Genomic DNA, 21,631 nt, shown 5'->3' with positions numbered 1-21,631 from the left:
AAACATCCTCTCCTCTACAGTGCCCCTCTGCCATGCCGATCTGCCTTGAAACCACCCAACTATGGACTGAAACTTTTTCAAACTGTGGGTCAAATTAAAGCCTTCCTCCTTTAAGTGTGAGTATCGGGTATTCTTCCCCAGTGCCAAGGAAAGTGACTGAGACAAATAAGGACCCCGAGATTACAGTTTAGCATACGTAGGAGCAGATACATTTCTGGGAAACAGGTTAAGAGTGAAACAAAGTAGAGAAGTAAAGTGGGTCCTGGTATTTTACCTAACACAGGACCAGTACATTGAAGATAGTAAAAAATTGTGAAATGAATGATCAAAGATTCTTTCTTTCTTTCTCTCTCTCTCTCTCTCTCTCTCTCTCTCTCTCTCTCTCTCTCTCTCTCTCTCTCTCTCTTTCTTTCTTTCTTTCTTTCTTTCGAGACTGGGTCTCACTATGTAGTTCAGAGTGGACTTGAATTCACTATGTAGTCCATAGTTTGAACTTGGGGTGATCCTCCTTCCTCAGCTTCAATAATGCTGGGATTACAGGCATGTACCACCATGCCCAGCAAGATTTTCTATCTAGATTTACTACCTAAAAACTATAGATATTAAACTTAATGAACTTCAGAAATTCCTGTGGTAGGAAAAAATTAACAATGATTCACTAACACATAGGAAAAGGAAAGAATATGATGATCCTTAGGATCTTGCATATATTCTCCAAGAATAAATCAAGCTGTAGAAGCTTATTTTTCTCATTTCATTAAAATATTAATATAGTTGATTAGAGGATAGTATAGGCATAGCCTATCTTGCCTTCCCCAAAAAGTTAATGGTTATATCCAGAGTGTCTCCAGCTTTCTGACCCACCATTCAGATATAATTAGATTTATCTCAGTATCATTATTCTAATTACTTTAGAAATGAAGTCATTGACTAGCTAAGCAGGAACCCCAAACACAGGTTCAGTTCTCCTCCAATATAAATCTTGGGACTTTATAATTTCAGCTTTTATAAAACAAGTAAATTTCTTTTCCTTGATATATATATAGATATAGATATAGATAGGAAATATATATATAATACATAAGGTATATATAATATTTAAGATATATATGCATATATACCTTAAATTCATGGCTACTATCTTCAGCTGGCCAGAATTATTCCAGGTATATTTTAAGTGTATTTGTGCCAATTACATGAAGCCTTTTAGTGATTGTTGTTCTGTATAAAAGGCATGATCACTTCATGGTGGGTATAGGGTCACAGTTCCAGAAATCTGTGTCAGGATTTCCTGTTGAGGTCCTACCTTGTGCTGTATTTCTGAAGTAAGAACAGCTCTAGATGGCTTGCTTGGTCATTTCTCTCTTCCATGGTATTCAGTGAAATGTAGAATATATTCAGAAGGACATGAGGTGTTAGAATCAGTTAACATGAATCAGGACTTCCCAAGGAGGTGGTTTTACATGTTACCAATATTATTGTAAGAATATCTGTTTTCTTCCTGTTGCTGCATTTTCAGGAGTTAATAAAAATATTAATATTTCTCCATTACCTCTTACTCCTCATGTTTCTTTCCTAGTTAGGTTATAAAAGTATAGCATTGTATAATAGAAAAGGTACTGAATTGAGTTGTCATTTATGGATTCCAATCCTGATGTCCTTGCTGCTTTACCATCCATGAGAGCTTGAGAAGTCACGTCTTTTTAAGCTTCAGTTTCCTTATCTATAAAAGAGGGATAATAAATCTCGCTTATCCCATGCAGATGCTATATTGCTAAGAGTGTAAATGTATAAAAAAGTACTTCAAAAATTATTAAGTGCTATTACTATGTTCTCTATGGAAAATGAACATAATAGTATGGTCTTCCAGATATAATAGTACTTATATATTGATTAATTCATGGACAATCATTATAATTTCTTGAATGATTTTTTTTCAGCCAAATTGCCTGATTGTTCTCACTGATCCTATTCAAGCCCATACCAAGACTGAAGACTGTAAGCCTTAAACTATGGCCTACGTAATCACACCATTGATTATGTGTTCATATTTCTCTGTGTCAGGCTCTCACTCTATCTAGCTGGCCATACATTTTGTGTCCCTCCTTGTCAGTATATCCTGGAAAGTTTTCTTCTTTAATTTTGCTTTCTTTTCATCAGATCAGAAAAGCTGGTATTGTTTTCTATTATAAAAGAGTAAAGGGAATAAACACTTGAGATTGAAATATGTCCTCTATCTTTTATTGATTAAAAAAATAAATAGGGCATAGCTACCACTAAATTGCTATAGATGAACCTAAAACCCTATGGCATCAAAACAGACATTCTGTCTGTACAACCATTAGCTAGAATTAAGTTTTACCCTCATTCTAATATTGTTCTTGTATTTCTTGCTGTTCAGTGAGCCATCACTGTGCATTCATTAAATGGGAGAGATGGAAATAATTTTGAGGGCTGATGGAGTTTCAAGAGCTGTTCACAAGACAGAGTCAAAGCTTTTGAAAGCTTACCATGTGTGGGCCTGAAGAGGATTGTTGATTTCAGATGTAGAATACCCAGGGTTGCCTGCTGTGTATGGATTGCAGTAGCTCAAGTGCCCACGGCAGAACACTCTGGAGAGTGGCTGTACATCAAATATGACATTACGTGAGCCAAAATGTCTTTTCTTGCTCATACTCCAAAATACCCTTTAAAGCTGTATTTTCATTGATGGAACCAGCCCTGCAGTAAATGATCTCAACAGGCTCTCACCAGTGACATTTGGTTAAGAAGCTTTTTAGAATGCCAACTACTTTAGAATATCTAGTAAGACATCATGCTAGGCTGTGTAGTTGTTATAGCTAACAAACTCCTGTCCTTAGTATCTGATGCTTAAATTGAATTAGGTATATAAGTTAAATTTTACACTACCTAAAAATATTTGTGAGAGCTTTTGAATGGCAAAAACAATATATCCTCATTGGGAAAAATATAAGGAACAGCCATGTATGGTGGCACACACTTGTAGTGTCAGATACTGGGAGGCTGATGTGGGAGGATCACTTGAGCTAAGTCAGGGGCCAGGCTGGGCAACAACATAGCAAGACCCGATCAAAATAAGTTAGTAAATAAATAAACAAATGGTATAGAATCAGGTAACGTAAAATATAAACATCCCACCCCAAGTATAATAGTGCTATAAAGGTAAGACACCCCTCCCTATCTACAAAGACTTTGTACTGGAGACTGGATAAAGAAAATGTGAGGCTTTTTTATAAAATGGAGTATTACTCAGCCATAAAGAACAAGAAACTAGAGACATTTGTAGCTAAATGGATGCACGTTGAGGCGATACTCTTAAGTGAAATAAATAGGACACACATGTGTAAATACCGAATAGTTTTTCTAGTGTGAGAAACAAAGTGTAAATAAGAACTAAAAGGTATAGTAGGTAATGTGAAATAGGAAGAAACGGTGCAAAGGGGTAGGGAAAAAGAAAGAAGGGAATGGAATTAATATGACAAAAAGAAAAAATGAAGATTAGTGATTCTTACTGGGGTATAAGATATTTGAAACCATCTAAGGCATATTTTCAAAGTATGGATATCCCTAGAAATTCTAACCATTCTACATCCCACTGAGAAAATTTTATTGATATAGGTACTATTATTGAGGAGAATATATCCTATTCATCAGGTTCATTAGGATAGAGAAAGATGTTGAACTACTAGAATAGATGTTTCTTTTCTTCCAATTCTGATATAATTTACTTCTAACTATTCCTGATTTGTATAATAGTATGATAATAGCTGGGTAGTTTTAACCAATCAGATCATTATCTGAATGATTAAGCACTCCATTTCAAGTTTAATGATCAACTAGGCTCTTCATTAGCATCCACGAGGAGGCTCCATAAGGATTAAGAGTATGAAAATGGTTTCCAGAAGTGAAGGCTAGGAATTTTAATCCACTGGCTAAGTGCTGAAGTATCTGCTCCTTTATGTTTAGCTCCTCAAAATATCATTGGCGGGTGTAGATGTATAGGTAGAAGGTACCTGTTGTCTCTGTAATGTATTACTTATGCAACCCTGCCTTACTTACAATTCTACTCTTTGACCTTCAGGGCGTCTTTGATCTGAAAGGTAAGGAAGGAATAACTACAGTTTCCTTTTTTCAAATTTTGTTTTGCATTCATTCAATAAATGTTCATTAAATACTATCTGCTTATTGATCATTGCTCTGGACACTAGAAACTCAGTGATTAGACCCTCCCTTCATCAAACTCACAATGGATGATTTTAATACAATCTAGTAGTGGTACAGTGGGGTAACCCAGGATTCTATTGGGCACCCTGGCACTCGCTCTACATCTACACTTGGGAGGTCAGGGAACATCTCCTAGTGGGGGTAACATCTGAGCTACAATATAAACAGTGACGTGACAGAGTTAGTCAAATGAATATTTGAGGGAAGAGTATGTCTGGCAGACAGAATATATATGTCAGTCAGCTTAGAGTAAGAAGGGAGCTTGGCTCATTTAAGAAGTTGAGAGAAGTTGTTTTTTCATTAGAGTGTAGAGATTTAAAAGGAAAGTAACAATAAATGAGCTGACCAGTAGGGGTCAAATCATGCAGGGCTCTGGAATCCATTTTATGATGATTAGAAACTATCCAAAAGTCAATGGGAAAGCACAAGATCAATAAGAATAGATTATATGGCGGATATCTTCAAACAGTAAATACATGTAATCCAATCCATCAATTCCATTTCTATCTAGATTACTCATACATGGGAAATAATTATCAGCACAGATACTCTTTGTTATATTATTTGTAATGGTACAGCATTGGAAATTACTTAAATGCCCTTTACTTAGAAACTGATTAAATAAATCATAAAAACGTATAACTGGTAAAGGTAATTGCTTTGGGTAAGAAAACCAAGTTTTTGAGGCTGGAGTTGGAGGAAACTAACTTAATTTCCATGTTTTCATATCTTTTGAATTATTTAACCTGTGTGTACCCTGGCATTTTAAAATGAACAAATATATTAAATTAAAATTTAAAAGTAAATGAAATGGGCATGCTATGTCACTTTATTACTCATACCTAAATACATTAGCAACACTTTTATAATATAACATTCTATGCTAAAGAGATGGTAGAAAAGCTTGTATATATGTTGCTGGAGAAAAAAATAAATCATTGCAACTGTTTTGAATATTAAACTTCAGTAAAATTAAACATTGAAATATATTTTGTGAATCCTTCAAATATGAGAATATAAGTATATAGTCATGTGTATATTTTATAGGGATGTTCATTACAATACTTTTCCAGTGGCAAAAGGTGGGATAACCCTAATATCTATAAATAAATAGTCAAATAAATCTTGATATAGTCATACTATTACATATTATATAGCTATTAAAGGGGATGAGTCAGAGTTTTATGTATAGATCTGAAGGAATAGCCATGTCCTATCGTAAAGTTAAAAAGCAAATTTCACAATAATGCATGTAATATGATTTCCCATTTCCTTAAAAATGAAAGGATTTTCAGTCTCTATAAATGTTAATATATTTTTTAAAATAGCCGTGAGAGGGAGAAGTACCAAACAGTAAATACTGTTTACTTCAGGTGGAAGGGAGTTGGGTAGATAGGAGATATTATATGGTTATTTTCGTAGTTCAATATTGTGTGACTTGTTACAATAAGCAGGTGATGGTTTAACATATAAAAAGGGGAGAAAAAATGTGCTAGACTTGGCATGGTTGGGACAAAGTAAGCAGTCAAGAGGCTGCTACAACACTACACAAAAGGAATAGTGGTGCCCAAATTAGGATGTCAGCAATGGAATCACAAGTAGACATTTAGTTAGTAGTCGGAATTAATAGGACCTGGTGATTTGATTGAAGGGAGAAAAAGAGAAGTTGAAGAAGCTACCCAGGTTTTTGGAAAGGCGCTCTACTATTCATTAAGATAATGATCTGGAGAGAAATATATGTGGCTTTAGACAGGTTGAGTTTCTGGTACCTCTGCAAAATTCAAGAAACGAAAACCTTTTAGCAGTCTGAGGTATGTGTCTGAAGCTCAAGAAATATATCGGAGTTGGAGATACAGATATGGAGATCATTGTCTAGGTTAGCACTGTCTCAGTTATAAATGTCAGATAACTGGCCTAAACTGGTTTGTTGTTTTTTTTTAAATGAAAAAGATGGGTGGGATTTATTGACTCATTTAAGTGCAAAGGCCCCATTGATGCTGGCATAAAACATGGCTTAACCTTGTGACTTAAGTGATGTCATCAATACTTTCTCAGCTCTGCTTTCCTATGTATTGGCTCAACTCTTTGGGTGGGTACTATGTATGAAATGGCAAAAATAGCTAATGTCACAGCTATGGATTTACATCTTACCAACTTTACAAGCCCAGTGAAAAGAGTACCTCATCCATTGAATTCAATAATAAAGATGTCATTGATACTATTGAGGAGAACAGTTTTAGTAGAGTAGTTAGGACAGAAGGGTTCAGGATTAAATCATATAAAAAAATGAAAAATAGTAAATATAAGTGAAAGGAAGAAGAGAACAGTGTGTAATAGGTAGAGATTTATTAACTACCTACCGTGTGCAAGACCATGTATTATACTATACCTAAGGGACACCAAAATGAGTATAATGTGGTTACTTAGTTCTTGGAACTCATAGTCTTTATAATAAGAAAATCTTAGAAATAATTCACAGAGGTGCTAAGTACAAATATGGAAGAATGCTAAGATTGCAATTAGAGCATTGAGGAGGAAGCCACAAAATCACCAATCAAATACATTCTGTACATCTCTGAGGAGAAATGCAGAATGGCTGGCATAGATTTGCCACACATGCATGAATGAGAGGTAACATTTTAGTTGGATTTTTGAGAATGAATTGAACTTTGATGAAAAGAAGTGTAAAGTGTATTTCTAACAAAGAGAACAGTAAGTTCAAAGGCTAACCAATCGCTAGTTTTGCTGTCTTTTTGCCATGCAAGGTTCGGAATAAGTGCTGAGGGAAAGCAGAACTGTTGGGCAGAGAAAATGTGACAAGAGTCCAGAACAGCCTGAGAGGGCCTTTAAATACACACTTGGGTCCTTAATAAATGCCATTTTCATCACAAATTGTCTTGGAATCATCTGCAGCTTACTATGCCTCTCATCTACCCTCTATACAACTTAAGAAATGAATGCTAGCAACACAATTCTTCCTTGTTACTAAATACAAGATATAACATATGTATAATGGTTCTTAACTCTGACAGCAGTATTAATTCCCTGATCTTCTACTTACCAATCTCTGGTGCTAGGTACCAAAACACATTTAGACACTTGATGTCATTTTGTAACAATAATTCATCCTACTTTCTTTCTTGATCAGGTTCCTCAGCTGACTTTGAAGACATAGATCTTGTCATTAGCATATTCACAAATGTAAGGAGAGATTTTTTTTTAAATGGTAGAGTACCAAGAATGCTTTGCTATAGGTTTATGAATCCGGTTGTATTTTAGCACTGTTTCCAATATATATCCCCAGCAGTGAACCTGGTATTGTGGTGTATTAAGTCAGTTATTTAGGGTCTGTCCATGCTGAATTCTATATTCTGCGAGCCAGGGGTCTAACCAACCTCTGCTGTGCTGTGTCACATGACACATTGGAAAGAAGGTAACTTTGTCCAAATCTATTCTACTTATAGCAAAATAAGTCATCGGCTTTGCCTACTTCCATAAAATTAGTAGTGTCATCTTTACAGAGGAAATTCAGCACATCATTATTTCACATTGTGCCAGAAGAGCAAGAAGATTAACTTGCTATATTTTGATCCTAATCTGTTTAGTAATATGATTTCTTTAAAAGAAAATGGAGAATGTGTTTCTCAGAATGGCTCCACAGTATCTCCTGAGAGAATCCTCACTTATTGTAAATACAGCAATTTCATTCTCTTCTTAAATTTCAGATATTTTTCACCTCTTTAAAAAAATAAGCTACATTACAATAGTCAGATATTAAAGATTGAAATGCATGCTTCCAAAATTGGAATTTTCTATTTCAAGTCATACATTTAAATCTCTGTATTGTTCAAAAGAAAAAGTTATCACATGCATCATAAAGATGTTGGCTTATATAGCACATTATTTTTACCAGTCATCTCTAATGCTCTTTAAAAATGTGAGTTTATGTTGTAATCTATTTTAAAAAAAGAAGGTATGTTTGTGGTATAAATATTTTATCTAAAGGCTCGTTTTCAAGTTTCAGTTTAGCATTTTGAATCTAATCTGATCTCTCCACCCCTTAGCATCCAGAAACTGTCAAAAACAAGGCCCAGATTTATTGTAGTAAATCTTCCAGTGCATAGACAAAATATACATACAAGAAAGAAAAAATTCAGCAGATATCAAGGAGCATTTCTGCCAGGCAAGGTAGAGAGTGAGTATCTGTTGTCCCAGCACTTGGGAGCCTGAGTCAGGAGGATTCCAAGTTCCAGGCCAGCTTGGACTACACCAAGTTCAAGTCCAGCTTAGACTATTTAGTAAGACCCTGTCCAAAAACAAATAAATAAATCTTTCTTAGTTTATTTTTCAGGCAGCTTGGGTTAAAGAAAGAGCATGGAATTAAAAACCATACAGTCAATTTCAAAGTCTGACTCTAGTAATTTTACTTTTGTAGACTTGGCCGACTCATGTAACATCTATCAGTTTAAATTTTCTCATTTTATTAAGATAATAATGATATTTCCTTTGGCAAGATAGCATAAGGATTAGAGATATTGTAAAATGCCCAATTCAATGCTGACACATAGCAGATACTCAACAATTGTTAATCATTTGTATCAAGGTATAAAATAAGAACAGTGCTGATCCATTTATTTCTCAGGTTATAGGTGGAATGAATGAGAATATCTTTTTTACTTTCCTTTTGGTTTTGGGGTTTTTTTTTGTTCCTGGGATCTAACTCACGACCTTGCACTTGTGAGGCAGGCACAGTGCCACTGAGCTAAATCCCCAGCCTCTCTTTTTTACTTTCAAACATCATAATTTCTTCCATATACTCGTTTTATGTTCTTTACATATTTACCCAGTAATGAGACTGCTGGATCATGTGTCAGTTCTAGTTTTAATTTTTTGAGAAGCCTCCCTAGTATTTTCCAGCATGGCTGTTTTAATTTACATTACTTCCAATTGTGTGCAAGGGTTCCCTATTCTCCACATCCATACCAATACTTGTTATCTTTAGTCTTTTTTTATAATTGTCTTTTGGATTGAGGTGATATCTCACTTGATATCTCATTTTCCTGATTAGTGATATTGGGAGCATCCATTTGTCACCTATTACTAATTTGTATGTCTTCTTTTGAGAAATGTCTATTTAAGTTAATTATCCATTTTAATTGGGTTATTTTTTTTGCTGTCCAGTTTTTTGGAGTGCCTTATATATTCTGAATATCACCCCCTTGTTTCTTAGCAATGTTATATTTGACAAATTGACAAAAGAAGCTATCCTGCTTCGTTTCCAAGATTGTGATGATCAAAAGAAATAATACATGCTAAAACAGAAAACTATGGAGTGTTAAGGTAGGGCATTTACAAACTTGCATTAAATATTTCACTCCCGCCACAAATTAACTAAAAATTATGGAATAAAAATTGGATATCACAAACTATCATTGTTAATGATAGTTTACTAGTTATATTTGATTTTGCTCTTAATGCAGAAATATACAGAATATGAGTTTTGAAAATAAAGCATAATTATTTTCAACATACCCAACTATTTACAGGTCTTTTACTTCACAACTCCAAACATCCCAAACACAGCCTAGACTCTGAAAAGGTGGGAAGATTATCCTGTGATATAGGGACAAATTTTCAACCCAATGAGGTCTCTCACTCTACCCCAATAACAAAGGAATAGCACCAACCTCATTGGCCTTATTGAGATATATCTATCTATAGATAGATAGATAGATAGATAAATAGATAGATGCTACTTACTGATATAATGAGCTTAGCTATCTGATAAGCAATTAAAATGGCAAAAGGGATCTGCTAGATGTGAGAAAACAGTCTAAGTGCATTTAGTAGTGTGAAGAATAGAAAAATTAGAAATTTAGAAAAATTCTAGAAATTTAGAAAAATTCTAAAACCAGAATAAGTTGAAAAGTAAAGTCATTTGAGACCATTGGTATAAGGCAATGACAGCAAACCTTTTAGAGCTTTCAGTGATACAAACAGCCCACTCAAGCCCACGTGCCATAGGTTCACCACCACTGGTATGGGGTTCAAATTTCCCTATATACCTTGTTAGGCATTTAGTATCTTGATGGATTTCTGTCAGACTTCAAAATTTGGTCCTTGTAGAGTAAGCTTTAGTTACCCAGAAAACTCATTTCTGTGGAAACTTTTATATGATGTTGGATATATAAAATGTTAAAATATGTGTAAATGTACTAGATGAAGAATATATGGCATTGCAATTAGAAACCTGAGGTGTTAGTATTCAAGCCAACTCTCCTAGAAGCCATGTTAAAGATTATGTAATGTAGGGCCAGGGATTTACCGCAGTGGTTCTGGCACCTGCTTTGCAATTGCAAGGTCCCGAGTTTGATCCCTGACACCAAAAAACAAAACAAAAGAAGATTATATAATGTATTCTAAAAAACATTTCAATTTATTTTTAAACTTCTCATAATTACCAAATACACCAAAATAAAAATGGCTCAGGACATAATTTAAAAACTCCTAATGCCAGATTTATATCAAAATCTTAGAGATTTTTTTCTTGTATTAAATTCACTTATTGGTACATTGTAGGTATGCAACACAATTACATTTCTCATTGGGAATTGTACCTTTATATAATGCATCTCGATTCTTATTTTTTCCCCATTCCTAGTCCTCTCTTCACGCCCTCCACCCTTCCCTATTTACAAAGACTTTATTTCCATTCTTTCCATTTCTCATCATTTTTTCCTTTCCCTTCTTTCCTTTCCCCTGCCCCTCCCACTACCCCTACCCCTTTGGACCTTTTCTTCCTATTTTACATTATCTATTATTCATTCTAATCATTGGTACATTTTAGGTATACAATATAATGACATTCATCATTGGAAATTTGCACCTTTACATAGTCTCTCTTGGTTCTTGTTTTTCGCCCTTGCCCAGCCCTCCCTTCAATGCCTCCAGTCCTCCCTATTTACAAAGATTTTGTTCCTATTTTTCCATTTTCTCATATTAATCCCATTCCCTTCTATCCTTTCCCCTAGCCCTCCCACTTCCTTCCCCTTTGCCCCTTTTCTTCCTATTTCACATTACCTATTATACATTTAGTCCTTATTTACACTTTCAGTTTCTCACACAAGAGAAACTATTTGGTATTTACACATGTGTGTCCTATTTATTTCACTTAAGAGTATCGCCTCAATGTGCATCCACTTAGCTATAAATGTCTCTAATTTCTCATTTTTTATGGCTGAATAGTACTCCATTTTATAAAAAACTACATTTTCTTTATCTAGTCTCCAGTTGATGGACATTTGGGCTGTTTCCAAATTTGAGCTATTACAAACTGTGCTGCTATGAACATGGGTGCACATATATCACTGTGGTATGATTCTTTTAATTCTTTGGGGAAGATCCCCAGGAGTGGAATAGCGGGCTCAAATGGGACTTCCAGTCCTAGTTCTTTGAGGTATCTCCATACTGATTTCCACAGTGGTTGCACCAGTCTATGCTCCCACCAGCAGTGGAGCAGGGTTCCGCTTTCCCCACAGCCCCACCAGCATTTGTTATTGGTTGATTTCATGATAGCAGCCATTCTTTCTGGAGTAAAGTGGACTCTCAGTGTTGTTTTCATTTGGATCTCTTGAATGACCAGTGATGTTGAACATTTTTTCATGTATTGATTTGCTATTTCTACTTCTTTGTCTGAGAAATGTCTGTTCATTTCAGATGCCCATTTTTGGATTGGGTCTATAAATTTAGGAGGTCTGATCTTTTTAAGTTCTTTATAGATTGGAGATAGTAGACCTTTGTCTGAGGAAGAGCAGGTGAAGACTTTTTCCCACATTGTGGGTTGCCTCTTCACACTGCTGGTGATTTCTCTGGCTGTGCAGAAGCTTTTTAATAAGAAGAGATCGCATTTGTTGATTGTTTGTGCTAGTTCACGGGCAACTGAGGTTTTGTTCATAAAATCTTTTCCTACACCGATGTCTTCAAGGGTTCTACCTAACCTCTGTTCCAACTGGTTCAGAGTTTCTATTTTAATATTTAGATCTTTAATCCATTTTGATTTTAGTTTAGTGTATGGTGAGAAATATAGGTCTAGTTTTAATCTTTGGCAAGTTGAAGCCCAATTTTTCCAGCACCATTTATTAAAGAGGCTATCTTTCCTCCAGTGAGGGTGTTTGGCTCCTTTATCAAAGATGAGATGGCTGAGTGTGTCTGGCGTTGTTTCTGCATCTCCTAATCTGTTCCACTGGTCCTCAAGTCTGTTTCTTTGCCAGTACCATGCTGTTTTTATCACAGTAGCTTTGTGGTATCGTTGCAGGTTGGGGATTGTGATAGCCCCTGCAATCTCTCTGTTACCTACAATTGCTTTTGCTATCCTGGGTCACTTCCTATTCAAAATGAATTTTTGGATTGTTTTCTCAAGGTCCATGAAGTATGCTGCTGGGATCTCAATTGGAATTGCATTAAATCTATATAGAAGTTTTGGAAGTATGGCCATTTTCACTATATTAATCCTTCCTACCCAGGAGCAGGGGATGTCTGTCCATTTTCTGATATCATCTTCAATCTCTCTTTTCAGAGTGCCATAGTTTTCAGAGAAGAGGTCTTTGATTTCTTTGTCAGGTTGATTCCTAGGTCTTTCAGTTTTTTGGATGCTATTGTGAAAGGAATTATTTGCCCTATTTCCCTCTCAGTGAGTCTATCATTGGTGTAGAGGAAAGCTATTGATTTTTGTGTGTTGACCTTGTAACCAGCTACTTGACTGAATTTGGTTATTAAGTCTAGAAGACTTTTGGTGGAGTTCTTGGGGTCTTCTATATAGAGTATCATGTCATCTGCAAATAATGACAGTTTGACTTCTTCATTACCTATCTGTATTCCTTTTATTTCTTTCTCTTGTCTAATTGCCATGGCTAATGTTTCCAGAACTATATTGAACAAGAGTGGTGATAGTGGACATCCTTGTCTTGTTCCTGATTTGAGTGTGAAGGATTTCAGTTTTTGACCATTTAGTATGATATTGGCTGTTGGTTTTCCATAAATGGCTTCTATCAGTTTGAGGTAGAGACCATCTATTCCAATTTTTTGTAGGGTTTTTATCATACATGCATGTTGGAGTTTGTCAAATGCTTTTTCTGCGTCTATGGAGATAATCATATGGTTTTTGTCCTTGGCTCTATTGATATAGTGTATTACATTGATTGATTTGCATACATTGAACCATCCCTGCATCCCTGGGATGAATCCCACTTGATCAGGGTGTATGATCTTCTTGATGATCTTCTGCATTCTGTTTGCCATTATCTTATTAAGGATTTTTGCATCTATGTTCATTAGTGAGATTGGCCTACAGTTCTCTTTTTCAGTTGGGTCTTTCTCTGATTTGGGGATCAAGGTGATGCTTGCTTCCAGGAATGAATTTGGGAGTATTGCTTCCCTTTCAGTTTCGTTGAAGAGTTTAAACAGTAGTGGCAGCAGTTCCTCTCTAAATGTCTTGTAGAATTCAGCAGTGAAGCCATCAGGGCCCAGGCTTTTCTTAGTTGATAAGTTTTTAATTACATTTTCAATTTCATTGGTTGATATTGGGTTGTTCAGAATATTTAGGTCTTCTTCATTCAACTTTGGTAATTCATATGTATCTAGGAATCTGTCCATTTCTTCTGTGTTGTCCATCTTATTGTCATATAGGTTCTGGAAGTAGGTATTGATGATCCTCTGGGTTTCTGCTGGGTCTGTTGTAATTTTACCCTTTTCATTCCTAATTGCATGGATTTGGGCCTTTTCTTTCCTTTTTCTGAGAAGGTTGGCTAAAGGTTTGTCAATTTTGTTGATTCTTTCGAAGAACCAACTCTTGGCTTCACTGATTTTTTGTATCATTCTCTTAGTCTCCATTGCATTGATTTCTCCTCTGATCTTTATAATTTCCTCCCTTGTATGAGCTTTGGGGTTGTCCTGCTCTTCTTTTTCTAGAAGCTTGAGGTTCAGCATCAGGTTGTTTAATTGGGCTCGTTCTGTTTTCCTAATATGCATATTCACTGCTATGAATTTCCCTCGTAAGACTGCTTTCATCGTGTTCCATAGATTCCGATATGTTGTATTGTCATTGTCATTTAATTGAAGGAACTGTCTGATTTCTTCTTTAATTTCCTCTGTGACCCACTGGTTATTCAGAAGTGTGTTGTTCAATTTCCACGTGCTTATGAAATTTTTCCAGTTTCTTTTGCTATGGCTCTCCAATTTCATGGCACTATGGTCTGATAATATACAGGGGATAACTTCAATTCCTTTGCACTTACTTAAACATGTTCTATGTGTGAGTATGTGGTCTATTTTGGAGAATGACCCATGTACAGCTGAGAAGAATGTATATTCTGATTTTGTGGGGTGGAAAACTCTGTAAACATCTGTTAAGTTCCTTTGTTCAAGAGTTCGATTGAGTTCTAGTATTTCATTACTTATTTTTTGTCTAGTTGATCTATCTATTTGTGACAGTGGGGTGTTGCGGTCCCCCACTACAATTGTATTAGTGCATACATGACTTTTCATGTCCGTTAGTATTTGTTTTATGTAGTTGAGTGCACTAGTGTTTGGTGCATAGATATTTATGATTGTCATCTCTTCCTCTTGGATTCTTTCCCTTACAAGGACGTAGTGTCCTTCTTCGTCTCTCTTAATCAGTGTTGGTTTGAAATCTACTTGATCTGCAAAGACGATAGCTACTCCGGCTTTTTTTCAGGTTCCTGACGCATGGAGTATTGTTTTCCACCCTCTCACTTTCAGTCTATGAGTTTCCTTTTGAATGAAGTGTGTTTCTTGTATGCAGCATATTGTTGGATTTTGCTTCTTGTCCCATTCTGCCAGTCTGTTTCTTTTGATTGGTGAATTGAGACCATTAACATTGATGGTTATAACTGAAATGCATTGACTTGTCATTGCCATGACTTTTTCTTTTTGTTGGGTTCTCCCCCTTTACATTTAATTTCTTGTCATGCCAGATGGGTTCATTATGCTTTGCTTCCTGGGGTTGTGATCCTCAATGTCTGTTCCTAGGCTATTGTGTAAAATTCTTTGGAGTGCTGGTTTGGTATTCACGAAGTTCCTACGGTGCTCTTTGTCATGAAAGTATCTTATTTCTCCATCCATTTTGAAAGATAGTTTTTCAGGGTACATCAATTTGGGTTGGAGGCTGTTTTCTTTTAGGGCTTGGAATATGTCACTCCAAGCTCTTCTTGCCTTGATGGTTTGTGTTGAGAAGTCTGCTGTGATTCTGATGGGCTTTCCTTTGTATGTGATTTGTTTCTTTTCTCTGACTGCTTGGAGAACTTTGTTCTTCTGTTGTGTTTCTGGAATCTTAACAATTATATGCCTATGTGTAGATTTTTTTTGATCAAGGCTATTTGGAGTCCTATATGCCTCACTTATCTGTATGTCAAGTTCTTTTCCCCTGCTTGGGAAGTTTTCTGCCATTATTTCTGTGAAGAGATTTTTTATGTCATCTGCACTCTCCCCTGTTTCTTCATTCAGCCCAATCAGTCTTATGTTATTCTTTTTTGCATCATCTAGCAGCTGCTGGATTGATTTCTCATGTTCCCTTATAATTTTGAAGCAATTTTTCTTTTCCTGGTCATTAATAGCAATCTTATCTTCTATATCTGAAATTCTGTCCTCACATTGGCTCATTCTGCTGTGTAGACTTTCAATGAAGTTTTTCATGTCCTGGAAATCTATTTGCATCTGTTTTATGGATTCCATTTGTTTCTTATGTTGGGATTCCATCATGTTCCTGAGCTCCTCTCTAGATTTATTAATCATGTCTTGCACTAGGGGCACAATTTCTCCTGTTATCTGAGAAATTATTTCTGATTTCATTTTTTCCAGATCCCCTTTTGTTGCCAGTTCAGTGGGTCCAGGTAGTTGAGTATCAGAGTGTTCCATCTCATTTCCCTTTGGGGTTGCTGTAGGTCATCTGGAAGTCTGGTTTTGAGACTTATTTACTTGTTTTCTCATTTCGACTGGGGCGGGGGGCTGTTAGCACTTGCACGGATTACCTCCTCTGAGCTGGGAGAGGTGGGACAGGGGCTGGGAGGAGCGGTAGGGATGGTGACCCAAAAGCCCTTTCCTGTGGGCTGGGAGCAGCGAGAGGGATGGTGGCCGGGAAGCCCCTTCCTCTGGACCAGGAGCAGTGGGATGGCGGCTCAGAAGCCCCTCCCTCTGGGCCGGGAGCAGTGGGAGGGATGGTGGCCCGGAAGCCCCTTCCTCTGGACCAGGAGCCGCAGGACAGAAGGTGGCTCAAATGCCCTTTCCTCTGGGCTGGGAGCAGTGTGAGGGATGGTGACCGGGCAGCCCCTTCCTCTGGACCAGGAGCAGTGGGACGATGGCTCAGAAGCCCCTACCTCTGGGACGGGAACAGTGGGACTCAGTACCTTGGTCTGGTGGTGTGGTGTCCTCTGCGTCTCTGAGTATGGAATCAGGTGGCTGCCTGTCTGCAGCGGGGTGGTTCGGTGTCTTCCGCGTGACTCAGGACCTCGGTAGGACGTGCACAGACCTGCCTGTCTGCAGCGGGCCAGTCCGGCGTGTGTTCCGCGCGACTGGGGACCTCAGTAGGGGGTGGGCAGACCTGCCTCTCTGCAGCGAGGTGATTCGGCGTCTTCCGCGCGACTCCGAGGTTTTTACGAATATTATTTGTGAATATAAATTGTTAGTGGAAACTGTACATGTAAATCATACAGATTGGATTAAATATAATTGGGTTGGAGAGTTCACCCATTTACTGTTTGTCTAGCTTACACCTAATCTGTCTCCATGTCACTTCACAGATTACTGTATGGATCAAATGAAATAATGTCTGTTTAAATGTTATATAAGCTGTAAAGTGATGTATAAACTTCTCAATGAACTTGAATACATAACAATGGTTTATAACAGGTTAATGGTTAGGGAGTTTCAAAGAAATAAGGGATTATAAGAAAGCCAAAAGTCCAGTTATACTTAATATATAATACAGCATTGCCATGGGGTGGCAACCATGGCAGCAGAACAAGCGGTCTTACCTTGTTCACAAGATCTTGCTGGTTTCAGCTTACTGCTTTTACTGATGCCAGTCTACCCCACACCCCTCAAATGCTTTCTTACTCTTTAATTTTGTTTTTTAAAAATTTTTATTCTTTGATTGATACATAATATTTGTATTTATTTATGATGGGCAACGTGATTTTCTGATTCATATATTCACTGGGCTATGATCAACTCAGGGTAATTAGCATATCCATGGTCATAAACTATCATTTGTTTGTATTGAATACAAATCCTCTCCTATTTTGCAATGTGCAAATGTACAATACATTATCATTAATTATATTTGCCCTACTGTAGCACAGTGCACCAGAATTTATTCTTTCTATTTAAGTATAACTTTATACCTGTTGAGCAACCCCTCTTTATCACCCCTTCCTCTTACTCTCTCCAATCTCTAGTAACCGCTATTTTACACTCAACTTCCGAGATTAACTATTTTAGATTCCACATATGAATGATGTTATTTGCTTTACTTTCTCTCTTCCAATCTTAATCTCTCCTTCCAACATCCAGTTCTAGGGTTCATTGCCTTTAGGAGGCCTTAATGAACTGCCATCTAGATGGCTCATCTTCTCAGTTTACATTCTTCCATGTGCATACTTAAGATATTTACATTTTCTAGGCCTTTTTCATATACTTCTTTCATTTTTCCAGCCACAATATAAGACAAAAGAGGTTGGGGATTCTTACTAACTCAGTATAGCACCTAGAATAAGGCAAATAATCAAGTAGTTAATTAATTTTTGCAGACTGAAGGAAAACATTGTATAGGACCATGCTAAAGCATACTTCTCTTTTAATAAATAAGACAATAATTGAAACATCATAAGAGCTGGCCAGCAAACCATGCCTATGAAGCCACAAGGAGTTGTATATGATGGCAAATGGCAACTCATAGAGAGATTGAAGGAAGAATTTCTTATAAACATTTGTTCATGAGGTTTGTTCTTTTGGTCCCTTTCCAATTCTATTATATCATAGTATATGATGGCTTCTCCAACAAGCAACACCATACAAATATATGTAATGTTCCAACATTTAAACACAAAGGAAGAAAGAAAAATTTTCATCATATTTTATCACATTTTTATTTTATTTACTCCCCTTCATTCTTCCAATGTCATTACTTGTCTCACTTCTGAGATATGCTGTGCTCTTGACCTTTCACTGGAATTATACACAGCTTGGAGAGCAGTCACGTGTGGAACACTGTCCTTTGGGCCTCTATGGTTCTGCACATGTTTCTGGCACCCTGACTATACCTAGGCCCCTTTTTCACTGCTCAAGAAAGCATATCAGAATGCAAATGAGTGAGGCTATTATAGAAATAGCATTACATCTGTTTCAGTTTTCATGTAAGTAAATCATTATTGATCTTCACCATTTTGTTAGTAACAAAATATTTACAAGACATTTCAAAAATGAGTTGTGAATCATTGGAGCAGCAAAACAAGTTTGGTTTCACATTTAAGGACCTGGATTCAAATTGCAGTTTGTCACTTACTTGCTATGAAACTTTGAACATGCTCATCAATCCCTGTCTTAGTTCATATAAAGTGACAATAATGGTAATGCCTACTTCACTGGGTTACAATAGGGATTAAATACAATGTTATTTAAAAAGCAGTTTTCAAAATATAAAGCCCTAGGAAAATCTCAGCTCTATATTTCTATATGCACCTGTGTATTTATCCTTTTTCTCATTCCCTGGCCCTTGACTTAGGTCTTGAACTACCTACTACCTGTGGCTTGGACTCTTTCATGTCATTATGTAAATTCCTCAGCTCCTTTTCCTTCAAAATCATTCTGTGGTACAGTGGATCCTTTACTTACTAACTCAATTTGTTTGAGCGGGTTGGTTGTAAATCAAGTTGGTCAATTGAAGGCTCAGGCTCCTCTACACAGCCCTAAGTCTCTCTCTTGTATACAGGCAGATCTCAGTGTCCTTAGAGAGACATTGGCCCAGGATGTCTCAACCCCACACAGGAAAGGATGTTGTAATGTCCTTTTTAGAAGTATTTAAGGGTTAAATATGTATCTGAGACTATCTGGAAGCACAAGTGGCTGGCATTTGGGTTGTAACTCAAGACTTTGTTTGTAAGTTAATACTAAAATTCCAGTAGTAACCCAAGTTGTATGTCAGGCCAGTCATAACTTGAGGTTCCACTCTAGTTGATACACCTAATAGGCAAAGATTTATGTATTTCCATTATAAGCAGCTATGCTAAGCCCTAACTGCTAGAGGTTTTTCTTATTGTGATCATAGTGATGAACTTTAATGCAGCCTGGGACAGGTAAAATAAAACCTCCTCACTTACTACAGAATTTTCAATCTTCTTCAAATCCCAAAGAATGTTTTCATATCCACCAAAAGCCAAGCTCTTCTTTTGCCCTCCCAGTACCTCTAGTGTATACCCACGCATAAACTGGTACAGAAAGTACAGGGGATCCAGAGGAACAGGATTGACCATCAAGAACAAGAGAAAAATGGAGAGTATAGGAAGACAGAACTTGTATTCTCTGGATGGCTTAACTTAAACTTGGATATATTACATTCTCAAAATTTGCATGGGAACTCTGTAATAAGGTCTGGATCTATCCATTCCACTGCTACTGTCCCAAGCATTAACTGCACATGTTGTATCCCAGTCAAGTGAAAAAGATTGTAAAACTAGGACCAGGCCCCTCACACTATTTCTTAGACCTAGAAAAGCAGCCCTACACCTAGCAGTTGCTCATCTTATTGGTTCTAAATCAGATTTAAGCTCGGTTTTGATTATTTACAGTGCCTTCTCTATGGTCCACTAATTAATTGTCTCAGTTGGGTAAGAATTGTGAATTCTTTTTTTTTTTGGGGGTACTGGGGATCGAACTCAGGTCCTTGTGTTTGAGAGGCAGTAGGTGACACCACTGAGCTAAACCCCCAGCCCAAGAATTGTGAATTCTTATGTCATTTTACAAAGTACTATGCATACAAGGAGAGACTTAAAGAAGAATATACAGGGACAGGGCCGGGGATTTAGCTCAGTGGTTCTGCCGCCTGCCTCAAAAGCGGAAGGTCCTGAGTTCGATCCCCGGTACTAAAAAAAACAGACTATACAGTGACAAAAATCTGACAATCCAAATTTTCATCATTAGGATAGTGTATGCCTAAATAGGATATATTTCTACATTAAAATATTTCTATGAAATATTTCTATTTAATGAAATATTTAAACAGCAGTCAAACCAAGAAATTGATGTAGCACTTAACAGGTATGGTTGAATCTTATCATTATAATTTTTAGCTTATAAAATGTACCTCCTTTTGACCTGGGGTATAGCTCAGTGGTACAGTGCGTGCTTTCCATGTGCAAGGCCCTGAGTTCAATCCCAAGAATTACAAAGAGAAAGAAAAACCTATATTGAACTTATCACAGAAAGAAATGATGTATTTATTAAATGTATTTATAAAACAAGTTGCCTTGAACAAACCCAATTTAATACTGAGAAACTTAAGTCTCAAAGTAGTATACATAGCACAATGCTTAAAGTTGTAAAAGATGAGTTTTTAAAAAAATATTTTCATGAATACATGTGACTATGTAAAAAGGAAGTCAAAGGAATGATAAAAATAGGGTTCAACATAAAGTTTACTTTGGGTGGCGAAGAGGTAAGAGATGGAAATTGGATATAAGTTTTTGACCAAGTCTTAGCTTTTGTTTTAAGTGTTTGGTTCCCAGGTATTTATTATGCTGTTTTTAAAAAACTAAATAAACTTTGGCTACACATAGACCAATGTGAATTGAGATATGTTATAAATTTAAATTACATACCAGATTTTTAAAGACTTAGTACCCAGAAATGCAAGGTGAAACATCTCATTAGTATATGTCTATATTGTTTCCATGTTAAAATTTAAATACTTTTAGATATATCAAGTTAAATAAAATATAATAATACTAATTTCACCTCATTATTTTCATTTCTAATATCGCTAACAGAAATGTCAAAATTATGCAAAATTTGTGACTTCCATTATATGTCTACTGGACAGTAGTGGTACAAGCTGAGCATCCCTAATCTGAAAATCTTAAACAAAAATGCTCCAAAATCTGAAACTTTTTGAGCACCAACATGATCCCACAAATCTGATTGTTCAATGTACTCAAACTATGTTTCATGCACAAAATTATTTAAAATATTGTATAAAATTTCCTTTAGGCTCTGTGCGTAAAATATATATGAAATATAAATGAATTTTGTTTTGGTTACCATCCCAAGGTATATCATTATTTATATGCAGATATTTCAAAATCTGAACCAATCTGAAATG

The 21,631-nt window shown here is 36.4% G+C and overlaps 1 protein-coding gene across 4 annotated transcripts in view; it reads left to right on the top strand.

The window, feature by feature from the left end:
- The window catches only part of Eda (ectodysplasin A), a 424,656-nt gene that overhangs the window by 324,895 nt on the left and 78,130 nt on the right, over positions 1–21,631 (top strand). The window lies entirely within an intron of this gene.

The sequence above is a fragment of the Heterocephalus glaber genome, unplaced genomic scaffold, assembly GCF_053883595.1.
Source record: "Heterocephalus glaber isolate CG9 unplaced genomic scaffold, H.glaber_assembly_v1.0 deba00001790, whole genome shotgun sequence".
Lineage (NCBI taxonomy): Eukaryota > Metazoa > Chordata > Mammalia > Rodentia > Bathyergidae > Heterocephalus > Heterocephalus glaber.
This window is presented reverse-complemented; position numbering and strand designations above follow the sequence as displayed.